Raw genomic sequence first — 18,385 nt, 5'->3', positions numbered from 1 at the left:
AAAGAAAGAAGAAGAAGAAGAAAATAAGGAGAAGGAGGAGAAGGAGGAGGAGGAGGAGGAGGAGGAGGAGGAGGAGGCCAAGGACCTTCTAGTCCTTCTCCTCCTCCTCCTTCTCCTCCTTCTCCTCCTTCTTCTTGATTTCTTGTTCTTCTCCTCCTCCTCATCTTTCTTCTCCTCTTTCATATTATCCTTGCTTTAATTAACCCAATAATGACATAATTAGCCTATTTAGCTCCAAAACACCATAATAAGCTCAAAATGGCATAAGAACCTTGGTTAGCTCATGAATATTATATACTTAGCTTGTTTTCCCCTAAAATGGGATAATTAGCCCATTTAGCTCCAAAAAGACATAGTTAGGTAATTTAGCTCCAACAAGAGGAGAAGAGGAGAAGAAATAGGCAAAATGAAAAGAAAGAAGAAGAAGAAGAAGAGAAGAAGGAGAAGGAGAAGGAGGAGAAGGAGGAGGAGGAGGAGGCCAAGGACCTTCTAGTCCTTCTCCTCCTCCTCCTTCTCCTCCTTCTCCTCCTTCTTGATTTCTTCTTCTTATCTTCCTCCTCCTCTTTCTTATCCTCTTTCATATTATCCTTGCTTTAAATAACCCAACAATGACATAATTAGCCCATTTAGCTCCAAAATACCATAATAAGCTCAAAATGGCATAAGAACCTTGGTTAGCTCATGAATATTATATACTTAGCTTGTTTTGCTCTAAAATGGGATAATTAGCCCATTTAGCTCCAAAAAGACATAATTAGGTAATTTAGCTCCAACAAGAGGAGAAGAGGAGAAGAAATAGGCAAAATGAAAAGAAAGAAGAAGAAGAAGAACAGAAGAAGGAGAAGGAGGAGAAGGAGGAGGAGGAGGAGGCCAAGGACCTTCCAGTCCTTCTCCTCCTCCTCCTTCTCCTCCTTCTCCTCCTTCTTCTTGATTTCTTCTTCTTCTCCTCATCCTCCTATTTCTTCTGCTCTTTCATATTATCCTTGCTTTAATTAACCCAACAATGACATAATTAGCCCATTTAGCTCCAAAATACCATAATACTCTTAAAATGGCATAAGAAACTTGGTTAGGTCATGAATATTATATACTTAGCTTGTTTTCCTCTAAAATGGGATAATTAGCCCATTTAGATCCAAAAAGACATAATTAGGTAATTTAGCTCCAACAAGAGGAGAAGAGGAGAAGAAATAGGAAAAATGAAAAGAAAGAATAAGAAGAAGAAGAAGAAGAGAAGAAGGAGAAGGAGGAGAAGGAGGAGGAGGAGGAGGAGGAGGAGAAGGCCAATGACCTTCTAGTCCTTCTCCTCCTCCTCCTTCTCCCCCTTCTCCTCCTTCTTCTTGATTTCTTCTCCTCCTCCTCCTCCTCCTCCTCTTTCTTCTCCTCTTTCATATTATCCTTGCTTTAATTTACCCTACAATGACATAATTAGCCCATTTAGCTCCAAAATACCATAATAAGCTAAAAATGGCATAAGAACCTTGGTTAGCTCATGAATATTATATTATTAGCTTGTTTTCCGTTAAAATGGGATAATTAGCCCATTTAGCTCCAAAAAGACATAATTAGGTAATTTAGCTCCAACAAGAGGAGAAGAGGAGAAGAAATAGGCAAAATGAAAAGAAAGAAGAAGAAGAAGAAGAGAAGAAGGAGAAGGAGGAGGAGGAGGAGGAGAAGCAGAAGGCCAAGGACCTTCTAGTCCTTCTACTCCTCCTCCTTCTGCTCCTTCTCCTCCTTCTTCTTGATTTGTTATTCTTCTCCTCCTCCTCCTATTTATTCTCCTCTTTCATATTATCCTTGCTTTAATTTCCCCAACAATGACATAATTAGCCCATTTAGGTCCAAAATACCATAATAAGCTCAAAATGGCACAAGAACCTTGGTTAGCTCATGAATATTATATACTTAGCTTGTTTTCCTCTAAAATGGGATAATTAACCCATTTAGCTCCAAAAAGACATAATTAGGTAATTTAGCTCCAACAAGAGGAGAAGAGGAGAAGAAATAGGCAAAATGAAAAGAAAGAAGAAGAAGAAGAAGAAGAGAAGAAGGAGAAGGAGGAGGAGGAGAAGACCAAGGACCTTCTAGTCCTTCTCCTCCTCCTCCTTCTTCTTCTCCTCCTCCTCCTTCTTGATTTCTTCTTCTCCTCCTCCTCCTCCTATTTCTTCTCCTCATTCATATTATCCTTGCTTTAATTAACCCAAAAATGACATAATTAACCCATTTAGCTCCAAAATGCCATAATAAGCTAAAAATGGCATAAGAACCTTGGTTAGCTCATGAATATTATATTCTTAGCTTGTTTTCCGCTAAAAATGACATAATTAGCTGAAAAACATCATATTTTGTTCTTCTTTTGACTTTCTTATTCACATTTTTGCAGATTGGATATACTACATGCATGAAAGCTGGCATTCATGGAGTTGAACAATGTCGATGGATGAACTTTATATGTATATCATCTAGTTTTCATTTGAGTTGATGAACAATGTCGAACGATATGTATATGTATATATGGATAAACAGTGCAATACTTTGTATGTTGGTTCTTTGGATATATGGGGATGTACATTGATTTATATGTATATCATATATGTGTGGTGAATTATATATATGTGTTGGCAAGTATATGTGTGGTGAACTATATATCATATATGTGTGGTGAATTATATAAATGTGCTGTCAAAAAAAATATATATATATATATATATATATATGTGCTGTGAAATAATATAAAACAAAAAAAAACAGGTACTATATGGGCTCTTTGCCGTCTGCCAGCTGATGGCAAAGACCTGTGCCATCAGCTGGCAGATGGCAAAAGTGCCACATGGCACCCAGCTGTGCATCCTGGGGTGTCTATATAGTCTCTTTGCCGTCAGCCTCCAGGGTGGGCAGACGTCAAAGAAGAGGGCACAGAGGAGGGGGGGGGAGGAGGAGGCATACCGCAAAGAGTGGAGGGGGGGGGAGAGGCAGACGGCAAAAAGTGGAGGGGGGGAGGGAAGGAGTAGGCAGACGACAAAGATGGAGGGGGGGGGGGGGGAGGGGAGGAGTAGGCAGACGACAAAGATGGAGGGGGAGGCAGATGGCAAAGATGGAGGTGGAGGCAGACGACAAAGCCTCCGTTAAACCCTAACGGAGGCAACGCCTGTCGGCTGCCGTCTCGAGCACTTTGCCGACTGCTCCTAAGGAAAGCTGACGGCAAAGAGCTTTGCCGTCCGCTTTGGGGGGGGGCAGACGGCAAAGAAGGTCTTATGCCGTCGTAGGCTGACGCAGAAATTTTGCCGGCCGTGAGAATCTTTGTCGTCTGCTGTTTTGTCTTTGCCATCCGGGATTTTGTCTTTGCCGTGTGTGATGGCAGACGGCAAAGAAGCTGATTCCTGTAGTGAAAGGCTGCTTCTGAAGAAGAATAGGATGAGGAAGAGGAGAGATACCCTGAAGACACTAAGTATGCTTATCACGAGCACATGGTTCTTGCGTCAAGGCAATTCTGGGGCAACAAGAGGAACTCAAGACCCAACTTCACCAAGAACAACTCAAGTGGGTTCAAATCCAAGCAACGGGTGAGGACATGCTATAACTGGGGAAATGTGAGTCACTTCATGGCAGAATGTCCCTATGTGAAGAGGGAAGACAACGGGGGCAAGCTCATTCGGAAAGACAAAACCAAGTCATTCCCAAACAAGAACAACTTTGTCAAGAAACCCCACCCAAAGGGTATGGTGGCACTTGAAGAGTACCCCTCCGATGATGATAACGATGAAGATATGGTGGCAACCGCAACTATCGCCATTGCCACCCCTTCTCCCAAGAATGTGTCTCTCTTCAACGCCCCCAACAATAACCACATCGCCAAGTGCCTCATGGCCAAAGGTATCGATCAGGTAACACCCAGCATTAAGACCAACATCACTACTGCTCCTTCATTGTTGAATTGTGTTGATGATAGTGATGTTGTGGAACTTAATGAGCATGATCTTGACAAATTTCTATGCACAATCAAAGGAGAACCCAAGAAGCACTTTGTTGCTCTCTTCGAACAACTTGGTGAGGCTAATGACCTCATCGAGTCTCATGAGGAGACCATCTCCGAGCTGCAAGGACATAGTCGTGACTATGTTGATGAGATTGCTGAACTATCTATTGCACTATAAAAGGAGTGCACTCTGCGTTTGGCTCTTGAGGAGTCATACAACGATGACTGCGCTAAATTGCAAAAGAAACTAGATCATGCTACTATTCTTACTCATATGCTTAAGTCTAAAAAGGATGCTCTTGGGGTTGGCCATGACAGACTCAAAGTGGAGTTTGACACACTTGACAAGGCTCACAAGGTCTTGAAAGGTGCTCATTTCTCACTGAAAGAGTCTCATGATCAACTCCAAGCAAAGCTTACCAAGGAAATCTCTACTTGTCCTCCTTTCGTTTTAATTGATAATGCTTGTACAACTAACCCTTGTTGTGAGCATGTACATCTTGTGGAGGAAAATGCCAAGTTGAAGGATAAACTTGAGAAGGGTCTTGTGTCATGTATCCAAGGTGAGAAGAACCTGAACGACCTCTTGAGCAATCAAAAGGGTGTGGTAGGAAAGGAGGGACTTGGACTTACATCCAAGTCAAAAATAAAAAGGAAGAACAGGAACAAACGATCCCCTACCCTCATGGACATCTTTGTCAAAGAGGGCGAAGGGACTCAGGAGGTGAGCAAGAACAGGGTGGAGAATGGTAGCATCACGAAGGGCAAATCCATTCCTACCAACACAGTCGGCAAACTCAATCCTTCCTATGTTTTATGTCGTGCGGGTGATGGGCATGTTTATGCCAGATTTTTTGGTTCTTACTATGAGTCCATTGAATGGGCTATTTGGGTACCTAAGACCCTTGTCTCTAACATTAAAGGACCCATTAAAAAATGGGTACCTAAAACCAAGCCTTGATCTATTGCAGGAGTTTGCTTCCGGTGGGGTGTCATGGTTGCTCGATAGTGGAGCAACAAATCATATGACCGGAAGCAAGGACTTAGTGGTGGATGTGCATCCTTCCCCATCTATGCCCACCCATGTCCAATTCGCTGATGCATCATCGTCAGAGGTATTGGGATTTGGTAAGGTGGTCATCTCTCAAGAGTTATCTATTGAGAAGGTCATGCTTGTTTAGTCCCTTGCTTACAATTTACTTTCGGTTCGTCAACTTGCAATTATGGGCTTTTCCACATTCTTTAATCTAGATACTGTGGTCCTTTTGTGGAGCAAGACTCTTAAAGTAGCATATGGTGGATATGTTGAAAATGGTCTCGATGTGGTAAACTTTTCAAAGCGACCCACTAAGACTGTGACTTGTCTAATGGCTAAAGTTGATGTGGGCTGGCTTTGGCATCGCCGACTAGCTCATTTCAATATGAGATCTTTCAAAGTCTCCTCAAAGGAGACCATATTCGTGGACTAACGAATGTGAGTTTTGCCAGAGATCGTGCTTGCAGTGCCTGCATTGAAGGAAAGATTCATGAAACTGCTCATCGTCCAACGACTCTCATTTACACTAAGAGGCCGTCGGAGCTCCTTCATATGGATCTCTTCGGTCCTCCATCATTTTATAGTGTTGGGGGCAGAAAGTACTGCTTGGTGATTGTTGATGACTACTCAAGATACACCTGGGTATATTTCTTCAAGAGGAAGAATGAGACTCAACAAACTGTCGTCAACTTTGCTAATGAAGCTCAACGTGAACATGAAGCAAAGATTTTGATGATTAGAAGTGACAACGGCGCCGAGTTCAAGAACTACACCTTGGATGAGTTTCTAGGTGATGAGGGAATAAAACATCAATATTCAGCACCATATACCCCTCAACAAAATGGTGTGGCGAAAAGGAAGAACCGGACGTTGATGGACGCTGCAAGAACAATGATGGTGGAATTCAAATCTCCATATAACTTTTGGGCAGAAGCCATCAACACAACATGTCATGCGTCCAATCGGCTCTATATCCGCAAAGGCTTGAACAAGACCCCATATGAGATCCTCACCGGAAACAAACCCAATCTCAAGTACTTCCGGGTATTCGGGTGTAAGTGTTTCATTCTCAAGAAAGGTGCACGTTTAGCTAAATTTGATTCTAGAGCACAAGAGGGTATCTTTGTTGGTTATGCTACAAACTCTCATGCTTACCGTGTCCTCAACAAGTCCACCAGGCTCATTGAGGAGACGTGTAACGTGGAGTTTGATGAAAATAATGGCTCCCAAGTGGAGCAAAGTGGTCTATGTGATGTAGGTGATGAAATTCCTCCCCAAGCCATAATAAGAATGGGGATTGGTCAAATACTCCCCATTTAGGAACCCCTTATGGCCGAAGGAGAAGAACAACGCTCTACTCAAGTGGAGCCATCATCCTCACAAGCCCCACACGCTTCCGATGAACAAAGAGAAGACCCTCAACTAGTTGAACAAGCTCAAGGACAAGATAAATTACTCAAAGATGGTGATGTGTCCCATAATGTACAAGCGCTTACACAAGGTTCCAAATCTGCTCAAGATCAAGATCAAGTGCAACTACAAGATCCAGACCAAATAGAAGCACAAGATCAAGATCAAGAGCAACCACAAGAACAAGGACAAACCAGTGAACCTGCTCAAGTCGAAAATAAAGTTGATCATGATCTGTCTCTTAATTCCCTTCTACAGCGCCTAAGAGGGCTACTGGTGCCAAGGGAGGATCAAACGCAAGGGCAAGCAAAGTAATCAAGTCGATGCTCCTCATTTATCCAATGCAGAACTCTTGGAGCGTCGTGCAGCCAAGATTGCAAACAAGCTGAGAGTCAAGTCACATCTTATGAAGAATGTGCTTGGTAGTTTGAAAAGGGGAGTATCCACTCGTCAACAAATTTGGAATTATTGTGAGCATCACGCGTTTGTTTCGTATTGTGAACCTCAATAGGTACTGGAAGCGCTCGATGATGAGGATTGGCTTATGTCCATGCATGAAGAACTCAACAACTTCCAGCGTAATCAAGTCTGGAATTTAGTGCCAAGACCAAAGGAGGAACATAATGTCATCGGGACCAAATGTATCTTCAAAAACAAGCAAGATGCCAGTGGGGTTGTGATTCGAAACAAGGCAAGATTGGTGGCTCAAGGCTACTCCCAAGTCGAGGGTATCGACTATGGTGAAACCTTTGCCCCTGTTGCCCGTCTAGAATCTATTCGCATGTTTCTTGCATTTGCTTCCATCATAACTTCATATTACAACAAATGGATGTGAAAAGTGCTTTTCTTAATGGTCCTTTAAATGAGTTGGTCTATGTCAAACAACCCCCAGGGTTCGAACATACCAAGCTCCCCAATCATGTGTACAAACTTAATAAGGCACTCTATGGCCTTAAACAAGCCCCACGCGTGTGGTATGAGTACCTTACTGAGTTGTTACAAGATCGTGGGTTTGAAATTGGGAAGATAGATCCCACTCTTTTTACTAAGAGGGTCAAAGGGGATTTGTTGATATGCCAACTATATGTTGATGATATCATTTTTGGTTCCCCTAACGAATCTTTCAATGAAGAATTTGCTGCACTAATGACCGAGAAATTTGAGATGTCTATGATGGGTGAGTTGAAGTTCTTCCTCGGATTCCAGATTAAACAAGGCTTAGAAGGGACCTTCATCAAACAAGCCAAGTATACTCAAGACATGCTCAAGAGGTTTGAGATAGAGGATATCAAGCCGGTCAAATTTCCCATGCCAACAAGATGCAGGCTTGACAGTGATCCCAATGGTAAAGTAGTGGATCAAAAGGTATATTGCTCCATGATTGGGTCCCTTCTTTACCTTTGTGCATCTAGATCGGATATTATGTTGAGTGTAGGGATTTGTGCACGGTTTCAATCTGCACCAAAAGAAAGCCATTTTATGGCTGTTAAGCGGATCTTTCGATATTTGGCTCATACCCCAAACTTTGGTCTATGGTATCCCAAAGGAGCAAACTTCAATCTAGTGGGCTATTCTAACTCAGATTGGGCAGGAGACTATGTGGAGAGGAAGTCAACTTCTGGAGGATGCCAATTCCTTGGTCGTTCACTGGTAAGTTGGTCTTCAAAGAAGCAGAATTGTGTCTCACTATCTTCCACCAAAGCTGAGTATGTGGCAGCTGCAAGTTGTTGTGCACAGTTGCTATGGATGAGGCAAACTTTAAAGGATTACGGTGTCACTTGTGGCAAAGTGCCTCTTCTATGTGACAATCAAAGTGCTATTATGATTTCCCTCAATCCGGTGCAACATAGCAAGACCAAGCATATTGATATTCGCCATCACTTCATTCGTGAACATATCAAGCAAGGTGATATTGAGGTTCACTTCATCAACACTGAAGAGGAACTTGCAGATATTTTCACTAAGCCCCTTGATGAAGCAAGGTTCTGGGAGTTAAGGCATGAGCTAAATATAATTGATTCAAGTGGATTGAAACTAGGCACTTTGCACCTCACTCTCCATTACATCTTGTTCTAGGTGTAGGCATGGACATAGGGGGAGTGTTGTTCTCTCAATGAACTTTCCCTCCCCCCGTTATGCATAAATCGATCAAGTCTTTCACTTTGGCCATTATAAAATGACACTTGTGCTTCAAAGACGAGCGTTGTTCATGAACCCAAGGATAATTCTTCGCGGTGTCATACCTTATTCTCAAACATAGGTGGCTTCGGCCACCGCCCCCACCTTTCTCTCGTATTGAAGAAAGGATACAAAATGACTAGTCAGTATATCTTGCTGGTGTTATCTTTTTGTTACACTGACTAGTCGTTGCCCACACCATTTCCACAAAATCCTATGTCTCATTGTGTCTTTTTGAGCGGTACTACCGTGAGGACCCCAGCGGTACTACCGCTAGGGGTAGCGGTACTACCGCCAGGACCCCAGCGGTACTACCGCCAGAGGTAGCAGTACTACCGCCAGGACCCCAGCCTATCACGGCGTGCCTAGGGCTTTTTAGGTCTGTTTCAAGGGGGAGCGGTAGTACCGCCAGGAAGGCGGTACTACCACTAGGACCCCAGCGGTAGTACCGCCAGGGGGAGCGGTACTACCGCTCGGACCCCAGCGCTACTACCGCGAGGGGGAGCGGTACTACCGCTAGGACGGCGGTACTACCGTTGGGCCCGTACCCCTTGGACTATATAAAGGAGGGGGAGCCCTTTTTTCTTGCCCTGCTTCTTCTTCCTCGTGGCTCTCTCTTCCTCTACTCCGAATCCCCCCCGTTTAGATCTCTATCTGCGGAGCCCCTCCTCTCCTTTGAGTTGGAGGGTTTGCTCCCCTCCTCCTTCCTCCGTCAAGTTCCATGGATGCCGGTAAAGCTCCTCCCCTTCTTCTCTTGGTTGATGTGTTTGGTTCTAGGGTTAGGAGCTTGGTGATTTGGATCCATGGATATGATTTGTGCTTAGTTTTTGGATGGAACGAAGGAGATATCTTAGGGAAGTTTAGGCCTTATGATTCTTCATTGCACTTAGTTTGACATGCCCTAGTTCTCCATGTTTTAGATCGAGTAGTTCTTATCATACTTCTCATGGATTTGATCTAAAACTTGAATCCCTTTGACTAGGCTTGTCTCCATCTAGATGATCTCGAGTTCCATATGTGTTAGGGCTATGGTGATTCTTGTAATGAGTTTATTTATTAGCCGTGGATCTCTTGAATCAAATCTAGTAGTTTTTGTGGGTTTATATATTTTCAGATCTCAAAGTCAACCCCCTAGCGGTACTACCGCCAGCCTAGCGGTACTACCGCCAGGAGGATATTTTTCTTATTATCTTTTCTTTTTCTTTGTTTTGGCAATATGTGTTTCTTCTTATGATTCTTTTGACCATTGCCTTGACTCCTCTTGTCGCTCTTTTTGGTGTGTGTGTCTTGTGTGTCACTGATACTTCCATTTTGCATCATGCTTTCATGTTGATATTTATTGCTTTATGGGCTGTTATATTACTTTGTGGTACCATATTTATGCCTTTTCTCTCTTATTTTGCAAGGTTTATTTGAAGAGGGAGAATTCAAGCAGCTGGAATTCTAGACTAGAAAAGGAGCAAATCTTAGTCCACTATTCTGCACATCTCCAAATGCCCTGAATATTTACGTGGATTTTTTTGGGATTATATAAAAAATACCGGGCGAAAGAAGTACCAGAGGGGAGCTACCAGGGCGCCACAAGCCTGGTAGCCGCCACCCCCTGGTGGCGGTTAGCAAGCTTGTGGGCTCCCTGATGGCCCACTAGCCGCCCTCTTTTGCTATATGAAGGGTTTCGTTCTAGAAAAAAATTCAATCGGCAGCTTTTTCGTGGTTTCGCCACCGCCACGAGGCGGAACTTGAGCAGATCCAATCTAGAGCTCCGGTAGGACGATCCTGCCGGGGAAACTACCCTCCCAGAGGGGGAAATCGTCGCCATCGTCATCACCAACACTCCTCTCGTCGGAGGGGAGGCATCTTCATCAACATCTTCATCAACACCATCTCCTCTCCAATCCCTAGTTCATCTCTTGTAACCAATCTCCGTCTCGCAACTCCGATTGTTACTTGTAAGGTTGCTAGTAGTGTTGATTACTCTTTGTAGTTGATGCGAGTTGGATTACTTGGTGGAAGAGTTTATGTTCAGATCCTTGATGCTATTCATTACACCTCTGATCATGATTATGATTATGCTTTGTGAGTAGTTACTTTTGTTCCTGAGGATATGGGATAAGTCATGCTAATAATAGTCATGTGAATTTGATATTCGTTCGGTATTTTGATATGCTGTATGTTATCTTTTCCTCTAGTGGTGTTATGTGAACGTCGACTACATAACACTTCACCATATTTGGGCCTAGAGGAAGGCATTGGGGAGTAGTAACTAGATGATGGGTTGCTGGAGTGACAGAAGCTTAAATCCTAGTCTATGCGGTGCTTCGTAAGGGGCTGATTAGGATCCACTAGTTTAATGCTATGGTTAGACGTTGTCTTAATTCTTCTTTCGTAGTTGCGGATTCTTGCCAGAGGGCTTACTCATAAGTGGGATGCTTGTCCAAGTAAGGGCAGTACCCAAGAACCGGTCCACCCACATATCAAACTATCAAAGTAACGAACGCGAATCACATGAACATGATGAAACTAGCATGACAGAAATTCCCGTGTGTCCTCGGGAGCGTTTTTCCTCCTATAAGACTTTGTTCAGGCTTTTCCCTTGCTACAAAAGGGATTGGGACACTTGCTGCACCATTGCTACTACTTGTTACTTGTTACTTTTCGCTTGCTACGTTTCACCTCACTACACCATCACTTGTTACCGCTACTTTCAGTGCTTGCAGTTATTACCTTGCTGAAAACCGTTTATCAGAGGCTTGTGCTCCTCCTTGGGTTCGACACTCTTACTTATCGAAAGGACTATGATTGATCCCCTATACTTGTGGGTCATCAAGACTCTTTTCTGGCGCCGTTGCCAGGGAGTGAAGCGCCTTTGGTAAGTGGAAATTGGTAAGGGAACATTTATATACTGTGCTGAAATTTATTGTCACTTGTCACTATGAAAACTGTTCCTTTGAGGAGTTTGTTCGGGGTATCTTCACCACGAATGGAAGCACGAGGAGTTGTTCCTCAAGCTGAGGTACCTACTAAAAATATATTTTATGAAATTCCTTCGGGTATGCGTGAGAAACCGCTAGCTAATCCTTTTAGAGGAGATGGATCTTCACATCCAGACTTGCATCTGATCTATGTAGATGAAGTTTGTGGTTTATTTAAGCTTGCTGGTTTGCCCGAGGATGAGGTAAAGAAGAAAGTATTTTCTTTATCTTTGAAGGATAAGGCGTTGACATGGTATAGGCTATGTGATGATACTGGATCATGGGATTACAATCGGTTGAAATTGGAATTTCATCAAAAGTTCTATCCTATGCATTTAGTACATCGTGATCGGAACTTTATTTATAACTTTTGGCCTCGTGACAGGGAAAGCATTGCTCAAGCTTGGGGGAGGCTTAAATCAATGCTATATTCATGCCCCAATCATGAGCTCTCGAGAGAAATTATCACTCAAAACTTTTATGCTCGGCTTTCTCATGAAGATTGTACCATGCTTGACACTTCTTGTACCAGTTCTTTTATGAAGAAGGATATTGACCACAAGTGGAATTTATTGGAAAGAATCAAACGTAACTCTGAAGATTGGGATCTGGAGGAAGGTAAGGAGTCAGGTGTGAAATTCCAGTTTGATTGCGTTAAATCTTTTGTTGAAACAAACACTTCTAGAGATTTTAGCGCTAAGTATGGACTTGACTCTGAGATAGTAGCTTCTCTATGTGAATCTTTTGTTGCTCATGTTGATCTTCCCAAAGAGAAGTGGTTTAAATATCATCATCCTGTAGAAAGCAACATAGCCAAAACCAATCTAGTTGAGGAGAAAGTCATTGCTTTTAGTGATCCTGTTGTTCCTTGTGCTTACACTGAGAAACCACCATACCCTGCTAGGATAAAGGATTATTCTAAAGCTCCAACTGTGATACGTAGTGGTTACATTAGACCACTTGCACCCCCTGAGGAGATTAGAGTTGAACCTAGTGTTGCTATTATCAAAGATCTCTTAGCCGAAGACATAGATGGGCATGTTATCAAATTCTATGAGGACTCCGCTAGAATTGCTAAACCTCACGCGAAAGACAAATACGAACCTCTAGTTGGCCTGCCCGTTGTTTCTGTCAAGATAGGAGATCACTGTTACCATGGTTTATGTGATATGGGAGCTAGTGTTAGTGCAATACCCCGTTCCCTATATGATGAAATCAAAGATAAGATTGCACCTGCTGAGTTAGAACCCATTGATGTCACTATTACGCTAGCTAATAGAGACACTATCTGCCCTCTGGAAATTGTGAGAGACGTAGAAGTCCTGTGTGGTAAGATGAAGTATCCTACTGATTTCCTCGTCCTTGGTACTGCACAAGATAGCTTTTGTCCCATCATATTTGGTAGACCCTGTCTCAACACTGTCAATGCTCACATTGATTGCATTAAGCAGACCGTCACTATTAGTTTGGAGGGTGTGTCTCATGAATTTAACTTCTCCAAGTTTGGAAGACAACCCCATGAAAAAGAGTCGTCTGGTAGGGATGAAATCATTTCTCTTGCCTCTATTACCGTACCTCCTACGGATCCTTTAGAGCAATATCTTCTTGAGCATGAAAATGATATGCATATGGAGGAGAGAGATGAGATAGATAAAATTGTCTTAGAACAATATCCTATTCTCAAGAATAATCTGCCTGTTGAACTTCTTGGGGATCCTCCCCCATCAAAGGATGATCCTGTGTTCGAGCTTAAACAGTTGCCTGATACTCTTAAGTATGCCTATCTTGATGAGAAGGAGGTATATCCTGTTATTATTAGTGCTCTCCTCTCAGAGCACGAAGAGAAGAAGTTACTAAGAACTCCGAGGAAGCACCGTGCTGCTAATGGATATACTCTTGATGATCTTAAGGGTATTAGTCCCACTCTATGTCAGCACAAGATTAAAACTGATCCTGACTTCAAACCAGTTGCTGATCATCAAAGGAGATTGAATCCTAAGATGAAAGAGGTCGTGAGAAAAGAAATATTAAAGCTTCTGGAAGCAGGAATCATTTATCCTGTTGCTCATAGTGATTGGGTGAGTCGAGTACATTGCGTACCTAAGAAAGGAGGTATCACCGTCGTTCCTAATGATAAGGATGAAGTAATCCCACAAAGGATTATTACTGGCTCTAGGATGGTGATAAACTTCCGGAAACTAAACAAGGCAACCAGCAAAGATCATTGTCCTTTGCCGTTTATCGACCAAATGCTAGAAAGGCTATCCAAACACACACACTTTTGCTTTCTAGACGGTTATTCAAGTTTCTCGCAAATACCTGTTGCACAATCTGATCAAGAGAAAACCACTTTCACCTGCCCCTTCGGTACCTTTGCTTATAGACGTATGCCTTTTGGCTTATGCAATGCACCTGCCACCTTTCAAAGATGTATGATGGCTATATTCTCTGACTTTTGTGAAAAGATTGTCGAGGTTTTCATGGATGACTTCTCCGTTTACGGGTCTTGATGATTGCCTCAGCAACCTTAATCGAGTCTTACAGAGATGCGAAGATACCATCCTCGTCTTGAATTGGGAGAAGTGCCACTTTATGGTTAATGAAGGCATCGTCTTAGGAAACAAAATTTCTGAAAGAGGCATTGAAGTTGATAAGGCTAAGGTTGATGCAATTGAGAAAATGCTTTGCCCCACAGATATCAGAGGTATACGAAGTTTCCTAGGTCATGCTGGTTTCTATAGCAGGTTCACTAAAGATTTCTCTAAGATTTCTAGGCCTCTTACCAACCTCTTGCAAAAGGGTGTCCCTTTTGTTTTTGATGAGGATTGTGAGGAAGCTTTCGAAATACTTAAGAAGGCTTTGATAACCGCACCTATTGTTCAACCACCTGACTGGAACTTGCCCTTTGAAATCATGTGCGACGCTAGTGATTATGCTGTTGGTGCTGTTCTAGGACAAAGAGTTGACATGAAGTTGAATGTTATTCACTACACTAGTAAAAGTCTAGACATGGCCCAGAAACTATGCCACTACGGAAAAGGAGTTTTTAGCAGTCGTGTTTGCATGTGAAAAGTTCAGATCTTATATAGTTGACTCCAAAGTCACTATTCACTCTGATCATGCTGCTATTAAGTACCTTATGGAGAAGAAGGACGCTAAGCCTAGGCTGATCAGATGGGTTCTCCTACTACAGGAATTTGATTTGCACGTCGTTGACCGAAAGGGTGCTGATAACCCTGTAGCAGATAACTTGTCCATGCTAGAGAATGTCCTTGATGACCCACGACCTATTGAATATAGCTTTCCTGATGAGCAATTAAGTGTCATCCGCACTTCACATAGTGCACCGTGGTATGCCCATTATGCAAACTATATCGTAGCCAAATACATACCACCCAGTTTCACCTATCAGCAAAAGAAGAAATTCTTCTTTGATTTGAGACACTACTTTTGGGATGATCCTCACCTTTAGAAGGAAGGAGTAGATGGTGTAATTAGACGTTGTGTGCCTGAACATGAACAAGGACAGATCCTGCAAAAGTGTCATTCCGAACCCTACGGAGGACACCATGCTGGAGATAGAACTGCTCATAAGGTATTGCAATCAGGTTTCTATTGGCCCACTCTCTTCAAGGATGCGTGTAAGTTTGTCTTGTCTTGTGACAAATGCCAAAGGATAGGGAATATCAGTAAACGTCAGGAAATGCCTATGAACTATTCACTTGTCATTGAACCGTTCGATGTCTGGGGCTTTGATTATATGGGACCCTTCCCGAGTTCCAATGGGTACACTCACAACTTAGTTTCTGTGGATTACGTCACTAAGTGGGTAGAAGCTATCCCCACTAAAAATGCTGATCACCACACCTCTACTAAGATGCTTAAAGAAGTCATTTTCCCAGGATATGGAGTCCCTAGGTATCTGATGACTGATGGCGGTTCACACTTCATTCATGGTGTTTTCCGCAAGATGCTCGCTAAGTATGATGTCAACCATATAGTTGCATCTCCTTATCATCCTCAGTCTAGTGGTCAAGTGGAGTTGATTAATAGGGAGATCAAATTGATCCTTCAAAAGACTGTCAATAGATCTCGAAAGAATTGTTCTAGTAAACTTGACGATGCACTATGGGATTATAGGACTGCTTATAAGAATCCCATGGGCATGTCACCGTATAAAATGGTTTACGGTAAGGCCTGTCATTTACCTCTTGAGCTGGAACACAAAGCTTATTTGGCAATCAAAGAGCTCAACTTCGATTTCAAACTTGCCGGTGAGAAGCGGTTGTTTGATAACAGCTCATTAGATGAATGGAGGGCCCAGGCATATGAGAATGCCAAGCTGTTCAAGGAAAAGGTGAAGAGATGGCACGATAAACGAAGACAAAAACAAGAGTTCAACGTAGGTGACTATGTCCTACTATACAATTCTCGTTTAAGATTCTTCGCTGGCAAGCTCCTCTCTAAATGGGAAGGTACTTACGTTATCGAGGAAGTATATCGTTCCGGTGCCATCAAAATCAATAACACGGAAGGAAATTTTCGTAGAGTGGTAAATGGGCAAAGAATCAAGCATTATGTCTCCGGTACTCCCATAAATGTTGAGACCAATATCATCAATGTCATAACCCCAGAGGAGTACATAAGGGATGTTTATCAGCCCGTTTCAGACCCTGAAAACAAAGAGGTATCTGTTTCAGTAATAAATTGGACTCCGATGCTTTTCCAATAGGAATTTCCCTCCGTTTTGGATTTTTTGGAAAATTAGAAAAATAAAAAGCAGTTCGAAGAGCGCACGAGGCGGCCAAAAGATTGGAAGCCGCCACCTACCCCCTGGTGGCGGCTAGAGGGCTTGTGGGCACCTCGTGTGCCTCCCGGACTCCGTTTTCTTGCGGAGCACTCCTTCTGGTCCAGAAAAAAATCAATATATATTCGCCCGAAGGTTTTGATCTCTGTATCGCGCAGTTTTCCTCTGTTTTCGTTTCGAGCCTGTTTCTGTGATAGATCTGGATCATCATGACTTCCCCAAACGCTCCTAAGGACAAGATCTTCGAGAAGGTCAGCAATCCCTACCTCACGGAAGTGCTGAAACACCCTCAATCTATCAAGATGAGTGAGGGGATGTTGCACATCCGTGATGTTGAGGGGCCTAAGAATACCAGAAGCGTGGAGACGAGGCTCGAAGCAATAGAGCAATAAGTCTTCAAGTGCCAAGGGATGGTGGAGCGTGGACTCAACGCCAACCACATGATGATCACGGAGTTCACCAGCAAGCACAAGATGGATGCCATTGACATTGGGAAACACCTCTCCAGGCTCTATGACAGGGTTAATCAACTTCAAGGCCAGATCTATGACCTGCAGAACTAAAACTATGAGTATGAGTATAGATTTAAATCAATAAGGTTGGCTGCAAATTTGAGGGTTCCAGCGACTCGTTCATCCTGCCATGATGGAGCACCTATGCCTTGGAAGACGGAGGATCAGACCACTCCAACAACACCACCACCATCACAACCAAAGGAAGACAACTAAGCATTGGTATGGGCAATCCCCTTGGCTTCTACCAAGCTTGGGGGAGTTTCCCTGGTATCGTATCACCTTTATATCTTTTGCTTTTGCCTTTGTTTTAGTTCTTTCCTTTTCAGTTTTTATTTCTTCTCTTAGTGGAATAAGTCTTTAGTATTTAGTTTGAGTCTTTTGCTTTTGTCTCACCCCCTTTCTATTCGAGCCTGCGAGCTATATAATAAAGAGTATCTTAGTCAAGGGCTTTGCTTTGTGTCATGATCAAAAGTATGAAAAGAACGATAGAATGAAAGATCATGAGACGATCTTATGGAAAGTGGTAACTTCACATATGACACGTATGATGATTGAAACATGTTGAGAATAAATCAACATAGACCTTAGTCATTGTTGCAATTAATAAGAAGTAATAAGGAAAGATAGGTTCACATATAAATATATCATCTTAGACACTTTTTACAATTGTGAGCACTCACCAAACTATTACATGCTTAGGAGTTGATGTTGGACAAGGAAGACAACATAATGAATTGTGTTTGCTTGGTTCCAAACAATGTTATATGATTAGAGATCCCTTAGCATGCGATGATCGCTTCCACCTTATATTAGCCAAAACTCCCGCACAAAGTAGAGATACTACTTGTGCATCCATAAACCTTCAACCCAGTTTTGCCATGAGAGTCCACCATACCTACCTATGGATTGAATAAGATCCTTCCAGTAAGTTGTCATCGGTGCAAGCAATAAAAATTGCTCTCTAATATGTATGATCTATTAGTGCGTGGAAAATAAGCTTTCTACGAACCTGTGATGAGGATGACATAAAAGCGACAGACTGCATAATAAAGTTCTTTATCACAGGAGGCAATATAAAGTGACGTTCCTCCGCACTAAGAGGACACACATTCAAACCTCAAAAGCGCATGACAACCTCTGCTTCCCTCTGCGAAGGGCCTATCTTGTACCTTTACTTTTTGCCCTTGTAAGAGTCATGGTGATTTTCACCAATTCCCTATTTTTTCCTTTGTCTTGGCTACCGTCACATGCTTGGGAAAGATCTATATTCATATATCAACTTGGAGTTGAGTACTTATGCTTTATTATTGTTGACTTTACCCTTGAGGTAAATAGTTAGGAGGAAAAACTATAAGCCCCTATCTTCCTCTGTGTCCAGGTGAAACTTTGATACCATGAGTACCAAGTGAGTTGTAACAATTGTGGAAAACAAAAGAGATGATTGAGTATGTGGGTTTGCCTTACAAGCTCTTATTTGACTCTTCCTGATGT

This window comes from Hordeum vulgare, chromosome 7H (genome assembly GCF_904849725.1).
Source record: "Hordeum vulgare subsp. vulgare chromosome 7H, MorexV3_pseudomolecules_assembly, whole genome shotgun sequence".
NCBI classification, from domain to species: domain Eukaryota; kingdom Viridiplantae; phylum Streptophyta; class Magnoliopsida; order Poales; family Poaceae; genus Hordeum; species Hordeum vulgare.
The sequence above is the reverse complement of the archived record's forward strand: the minus strand, read 5'-3'. Positions refer to the sequence as shown.